The sequence below is a fragment of the Notamacropus eugenii genome, chromosome 3 (genome assembly GCF_028372415.1).
Source record: "Notamacropus eugenii isolate mMacEug1 chromosome 3, mMacEug1.pri_v2, whole genome shotgun sequence".
NCBI classification, from domain to species: Eukaryota; Metazoa; Chordata; class Mammalia; order Diprotodontia; family Macropodidae; genus Notamacropus; species Notamacropus eugenii.
Genome location: NC_092874.1, coordinates 103,721,196 through 103,729,244, shown reverse-complemented (window position 1 = coordinate 103,729,244; position 8,049 = coordinate 103,721,196). Strand labels below are relative to the sequence as shown.

The 8,049-nt window shown below is 39.8% G+C and overlaps 1 pseudogene; it reads left to right on the top strand.

Moving 5' to 3' along the window:
- The first annotated feature begins 5,639 nt into the window (after positions 1-5,639).
- Positions 5,640-6,611, top strand: LOC140531196 (olfactory receptor-like protein OLF3; annotated as a pseudogene).
- Positions 6,612-8,049: the final 1,438 nt, after the last annotated feature.

Sequence of the window (8,049 nt, the reverse complement as noted above, 5' to 3'; positions counted from 1 at the left end):
ACCACCTAATCCATTCCACTCTCACCCCAACCCCCAGGTTATTTTTTTATTATTTTTTTCAATTAGCAAGCACTTATTTCTCTCCCTTCTCCTAAAAGAAAAAAAAGACTTCCAAAAAATAAACATAATCAATCAAAGCAAATTTTCTTATGGGCCAAGTCCAAACTGTAGGATTCATTCTTGGTCTCAAGGCTACCATCTTTCTGTCAGGGAGTGAGTTTTATTCTTTACATCTCTGGGTTGATCATTACGTGAAAATTTTCAGAAGTCTTCCTAAATTATTTATTTTTACAATGTTGTACTTATAGTTTTCCTGTTTCTACTAAACAGTTGATTTTTCTAATCACTATTAAGTAAGAATCCTCTCTATAACATAATCATAGGAGCACAACCAGCCTTTGCTTTGAAGCCTTCAGCAGAAAGTATATCCCTCCTGTGGCAGTCCATTCTGCTTTATGATAGGTCACATTGTGAGTAGTTACTCCCTTCTACTGCTGACCAAGTTCGAATTTGGCTCCTTACAATGTTCTTTATCCTAGGAAAGTATAGAAAGAGGTACAAATAAAGTTATGTCTAGTCCATAAGGGACTAGGCGAGGCAAAAGATCAGTGTGCACTGGTAGCTCCCAAATTTCCACCTAGTTAGGGGAATTAATGAAAAGTAATGCTCCCCTACCCATCTACTCCAAACTCCTTTACTCTCTATGCTGGGTGTACACTTCAGAGCTAATTAGTGCCACTGGGATCATTTGTGGGAAATGTAGCCCTAAAAGTAAAGATAATGGCACAAACAGTAGAGATGGCAGTACTGTTTCAATGAGTAAATGCAGCCATGCCAACCTCAAACAAACTAGGTTCAGATTTGGGTTCTGCTATTTATAAGCTGGGCTGCTATGTGACACAGTAGATAGAGTACTGGGCCTGGAGTCAGTTCAAATCTGGTGTCAGACACTTATTAACTGTTTGACTCTGGGCAAGTCACTTAATCCTGTTTGCCTCAGTTTACTCATCTGTAAAATGATCTGGAGAAGAGAATGGCAAACCACTCCAGTATCTTTGCTAAGAAAACTCTAAAATAGGTCATGGAGAATTGATTAGACATGACTGAAAAATGACTAGACAGCTATGGAAAACTTACAGCCTGTGTGGACTTGGGCTCTCACTTAAGGTCTCTGGATTTTAGCTTCCTCATATGAAAGATGAGGAGGTTGGACTAGATGGTTTCCAATGTCAATTCACCTTCCAATCTATGATCTCTCCTCTCTAAGCCTGTCAGTATAAGATTCCTGTATCTCTGTCTTTAAAAGAAATTGGCTGGTTTAATTATACAGGAGTGATGTGTGTTTGTTCTTACCTATAACAGCTACAGAGAAAGAGCAATAAGACACTGTTAGCAGGAGGAATGATGAATCATAGAGTTTGTGGAGGAGAGTAAAGAGTGAAAAGACTGGAAAGCTGGGAAGGAGCAAGGCTGGGAAGAGTTTTAAAAGCCAAACAAAGGATCTGATAGTTGATCCTGGAGGTGACAGGGAGCCAATGGAGTTTACTGCAAGAGTGGCGTGATCAGACCTACACTTTGGGAAGGTCACTTTATAGCTAAATGGAAGCTAGACTGGGGTGGGGAGAGACTTGAGGCAGGGACACCAAGCAGAAAGCTATCATGATAGTACAGTTATGATATGATGCCCACCCCAAGGTGGTGGCAGTGTCAGAGAAGACAGAAGAGACTGAATCTGAGAGATATCATGGAGGTACAAGTAATAGAAATTGGATATGTGGCATGGGTGAGTCTGGATGACTGGGAAGATGGTGGTTCCTTTGGGAGTGAGTTAGGAAGAAAAGAGAGAAGTTAATTAGTTCTTTTTCAGCCATGTCTCCTTTATTTTTCATACTTGGAAGTGTACATACTTGTATGCCTACTGGGTGCCAAGGAGTCTTATGACATTTGTTCTGTGAGTAACAAGAAAAAAAGGAGGGAAGAGAAATCAGGGCTGAATTCACCCTCAAAGAGCCTACTTTCCTCTCCCTACTTCCCTTGCCCCCCTTTCTTTACTTTCTTAACTCCTCTTCACAGTCTTCCATCTTATCCATGGTATTTATTTGTTACCAAGCTCAGTTAAAGGCCTTTGGCCAACCTCTTTCAGAGCACTTGGGACAAGAAGGCAAAACTTTATGGGTAGGTACCTCAGAGCTAACTGGTGGTGCTGGGATCATTTGTGGGAAACACAGCCCTAAATGTAAAAACTATGCAACAAAAAGTAGAGATAACACAAAACTGTTCTAATGAATAAATGTAGCCCTGCCAACCTCAAACAAACTAGGTTCAAATTTGAATATTACTAACTTAGAAGTTGGACAGCTAGGTGGCACAGTAGATAGAGTACTGGATCTGGAGTCAAGTTATAGGAAACAGCTCCCCTTTCCGTAAAGGTAATAAACTACTGGGAAGAGACCTTGTGATATAGGCAATAGCAGCACAGATATAGGCAGAATATAAATATGAAATATTCACATCCCTTTGAAGAGTCAATCTGAAAGACTGTATTTGAATTTCTTTTTTTAGCATGGGGTAAAGGTTTGGTCTCCCAATATATAGAAATATTTGTATATATGCCTGTATATGTGTATACATATATATATGTATATATATGTATGCACACACACACATTCACATGCACAAATATATATGTATGCACACACACACATACATACACATACTTATTTTATACTACACATTACCATTGGGTCTATCCTGAAGAATGAAGCTATTGAGAGTTCTCAGTTTTTTATCCGGGTTCTAGGTGAGACATGAAAAGCAAAGTTCCTGGCATTTTAAAGGAATTGACATTCTATACATCTGATGATGAAGTATAATAGAAATATTCTCTCTGTATCATTTTCCAACCCATACATTTATTCAGGCCATCTTTACACAAATAAACATGCATGTGTTTATATATATATGCACACATATACACACACATATAAATATGTATATATATATGCCTTTCAACCTGCATATACACGTTATCTGTGTGTGGGAAAGAGAGAGTGCATTTTGGGGTTCATATAATGATATCTGCCAATGGATCTGTATGGCACTTGTGTGAGCATATATATGAGAAAATATCAAAGATATATTTGTGGTGCAGTAGATAGAGCACCAGTGCAGGAGTCAAGAGGATCTGAGTTCAAATCTCACCTCAGACATTTGACACTTACTAGCTGGGTGACTTTGGGCAAGTCACTTAATCCCAATTGCCTCATCCTGGGTCATCTCCAGTCATCCTGATGAATATCTGGTCACTGGATTCAGGTGGTTCTGGAGGAGAAGTGACGCTGGTAACCTGCACAGCCCTCCCTCACTCAAAACAAAGTCAAGTGCAAGTCATGTCATCATTTCCTCTGATGGCATGGTCTTCAGCATGAAATTGACATAAAATGTTGATGAACTTCTCCAGGCAACCAAATTTTGACATAATTTTCCATAAGCCCTCACTACTAACAGTGTCAAGGGCCTTAGTCAGATCTACAAACATTGTGTATAGACCTCTGTTCTGCTCCTGGCATTTCTCCTGGAGTTGTTGGGTAGCAACCATCATATCAACAAGATGGCTGGTGATGGCTCAGGATGTAGTGGACGACCTTGGTGACATGTCTAACCAAGCTCTAAGTGCTTCACATCTCTTGCTTCATTTGCCTTCATGGCTGTTGGAACAAATTGTTCTCATCCACTCATTTCACCAGAGGAAGCCTTCACATGCTTGGGGTAGGTACCTCCCTAACTCACCAATGGGTTTGAGACCCTTTGGTTACCCTCAATCTGCTTTGGCCCGTCTGCTAAAATGATTTACCAGGGTGTGGCTGCAGCTCATGCTGCAGCTTTTTGGAGCCACAGGTGAGAGTTGGGTGAAACAGGTGGACACCAAAGGTGGAAAGAGCCCCCAAAAGGCCTTGACAGCCAACACACCCTACACCCAGTTATAAGCTGCTTAGAGAAAGGAACTACTTTGCTTTTCATATGTATATATGAAACACATATATTCATCGAGCACAGTACTAACATATGGAGGGTATTTAATAAACTTTTTGAATTGAGTTAACAGGTGTTTAGCTTTCCTATTTAGTCAGAAAAGAGTTTGGGTTTAACCATGCAGCAATACAAGTCTTCCTTTTCTACCGTGGCTTCAGCACAATACTGTAATTACTGCCTCCATACTCATTGCCCTCATCTCCAAGAATATGGTTCTTTCTTCTTTGCTTTATATCTAATCAGTTATCAGATAGGTGTATTCCATCTCTCTCCTATTCTCTGTTCCCATGTCACAAGCCCTGATTATCACCCATTTGGACTAAGGCAGGACTTAATGTAGAAAACTAACTACCTTATAGTCATCCCAATGTTGATTCTCCTTCCCTGCTGTGCTTCATATTGTGCTAGAATTATCTTTTTATAGAATGTGAAAAGATCTAGTTATATCTGTTAAAAATATCTTTGGTAACTCCCTACTTCCTCCTGAGTTAGGTAGAATCCTTCTGCTTGACATTCTTAGCTTTGCACAAGCTAGCACCATCTTGCTCCTATCCCACCACTCTCTGCTTCTATTCATCTGTTATCAGTGAAGGTTGAAGAGGAAAGTGAGTACAACACTTCTTCAGGGACACTAACAGTATCTTTCTTCTGTTAATTATTTCCTATTTAACTTGAATATGGATTATTTATCTTCCCCAATAGATTATACACTCTTAGAGAGCAGAAGTTGTCTTTTGCCTCTTTTTGTATCCCCAGCCACTTAGCACAGTGCCTGGTACATAACAGGTACTTAAAAATGTTGATTAAATGATTGGTTGATTCTTAACATTTTTCAATGTATTTGCAACCTGCAGCTCTGAAGGAAGGAGGTGGAAGGAGAAGAGAAAGTTTTTGGTTTTCTATCCTTAGCCTCAGTTCGGTGGTTAGAAAAGCCTTTGAAGCAAGTTTTACAAACTGATTTTTTTGCCCTTTCCATCTTAATTTCCATTCCCAGCAAGTAACTTGATCACCTTTCTTCACCCACTCCCAAACCTAAAAAAACAAAATTATTCCATAATTTACAATTTTTTATTTTTTCCTAATATTAATTTGAAGCTTTAGTGACTTCAGGGGAGCAAGACTAGGGAGGTAGACGAATTTTTGGGGAAAGAGGGAAGGAAGTAGAAAAATGTGACATGTACAAGGTTAGAAGGTTTCACGCCATTGAAAATGTTGAGATATTGAGGGAAGTGTTGGGCAGGGAGGAACTGGGATCTCAGTAAAAGAAGATTATGTAAATGGTATATTGTGGCAAATCTTTGTAAGATTTCAGAAATTAACATTCTTAGAGCACTAGTGTGGAGAAAATCTATTTTCCCAATTTATTAAAAGAATGTTAGTTAATGCTATAAATCTGAGCAATTCACTTAGCCTCTATAAAATGGGAGTACATTATCAGTCTCATAAGGTTAGAGTTGTAGAGTTTGTTAATCAGTTCAATACTACTAGGATTTTTTTTTAAGGCAAAACATTTAAATATTTTCCTTCTATTTCTAAAGGGAAGTAATTGAATAGAAATGTTACTTACAAGGAAATTATCTTTTCTTCTAGACCATGAGTCTTTCCACTTAATCTCCTCCTTCCATCCCTATACAATAACATCGTATGGCCAAATACAACCAGACATGGGTGAGTGAGTTCATTCTCTTAGGACTGTCTAATGACCAAAAGTTTCAGATCTATCTCTTTGCCCTTTTCTTGGCTATGTACTTAGTGACTATGCTGGGAAACTTCCTTATCATCTACCTGATCAGGCTGGACACCAGACTCCATACCCCCATGTACTTCTTCCTTTCCATCCTCTCCATTGTGGATATCTGCTACGTGAATAGCACTGTCCCACAAATGCTCATCCACTTCCTCTCCTCAAGGAAGTCCATTCCATTCTGTAGTTGTGTATTTCAGCTGTATATCTCTTTGGGATTGTCTGGGACTGAGTTCTTCCTGCTGGGAGCAATGGCATATGACCGCTATGTGGCAGTGTGCTTTCCGCTACACTACACAGTCATCATGCATGGAGGTCTGTGCATGGCTTTGGTTGCTGTCTGTTGGGCTGCTGGTTTCCTGAACTCACTCATGGAGACAATTATTACCTTTCGACTTCCTCTGTGTAAAGATGTTATCAATCATTTTGTTTGTGAGACACTAGCAGTGCTACGTTTGGCCTGTGTGGACATTTCCTTCAACAAGATCATGGTGACCTTCTCAGGTTTTGTGGTCATCATGTTACCATGCTCCTTGGTCCTGTTCTCTTATTCCCAGATTGTTAAAGCCATTCTGTATATCAGCTCTACTCAGGGACGTCGCAAAGCCTTTGGGACCTGTGCCTCCCATCTCACTGTGGTGTCCTTTTGTTTTGGGGCCACCATCTTCACCTACATGTGGCCCCCGCCACTTCCACAGTTGAACTTGAGAAGATGATAGCTTTATTTTATACTGTAGTGGCCCCTATGCTGAACCCTGTGATCTACAGCCTGAGGAACAAGGAGGTGATGAGCGCCTTGAGGAAAGCACTGGGGAGAATCTCTGAAGAAAAATGAAGGCCCCAATGTTCACTTTACTCCCATTAACTTCCCAATGATCACAAGAAAGGGAAACTAAGTGAAGCAGTAGCAATCATTTCCTTTCTCTTCAGACACCTGAAGAGATAGGCAATGGTGGTAAGTTCTTGTAGTTTGTTCTTCAACTCAACATTTGTGGGTGCCTCCAATGTGCAGAGCTCTAGGTAAGGATCTAAGGAAGATATAAAAAAATGAATCCAACATAGTCCCTGTTTTCAGGGATCTTACTATTAGGGGAGATACGACATTTTCAAGTAGTAGGCACACCAATTTGCATATGGCTTAAAGTGTCTAGGGTGCATTTTCCTAGTGGCCCCCCTTTATGGGGAGGCTGAGCAAAGCACCAATACTTGTGATACAGCATACATTTTCAACTCCAATTGGAGGGCAGACTTGAGAGAGATCAGTCCCATAGCTTGCTGGGTAGTTTTAGCAGCACTTTGGAGAACAGAGAAGCAGGAAGTAAAACATAAAGATTGTTTCTGATTGGGAGGCATAATGTCCAGAAAGAGGAAGGTGATGGTCCCTGGTCAGATTGTACCTGAAATAGTGGGTTTTTACAAAAGACATTGATAAGGGCAGGAATGTACTATAGCCTAAAGGAAAAAAAAAGCAATGAATTCAGACTCAGAGAACTTGGGTTCAAATACTGGTTCTGTTATAACTACCTGTATGACTTTGAGCAAATATATTAGCCTCTCTGGGCCTTAGATTCTTTATCTGTAAAAATGAAGAGTTAGAATTTTATAATCTCTAATATTCTCTCAGAGGCAGCTAGGTGGTCCAGTGAATAAGTGCATCTTCCTCACTTCAAATCCAGACTCAGACATTTATGTCTGTGTGACCTTGGACAAGTCACTTAACCCCATTTGCCTCATCCTCCTGAGGTTCAAATCCAGCCTTGGACATTTACTAGCTATGTGACCCTGAGCAAGTCAATTAACTCTGTTTGCCTTAGTTTCCTCATCTGTAAAATGAATAGGAACCAGTCCAGTATCTTTGCCAAGAAAACCCTAAATGAGGTCATGAAGAGTCAGACACAACTGAAACAACTGAACAAATAATCATATTTCCCTCAAATCTAAGTCTACATAGAGGCTTCATGAAATAGTAGATAAGAGAGCTGGTCTTAGAGTCAGGAAGACCTGGGTTCCAGACCTGCATCTGATAAATACTGACTATGATACTGGACAAGTAGTCACTTAACCTCTAAATTCCCCTATGCAACTCTATAAGATGTCATCCTTCACTGGTAAAAGTGTTTTCTCCCATTTTCCCTCTTTTTTCTTTTTATCAAGAAACCACACAACACATTGGATGATTGAAAAACAGCCCCATTTTTCCTCATCTAACCTTTCTTATAGCAATTAGGTTTTCTATTTTTAAGCTTAAATATTTTAATTAGCAAGTATTTATT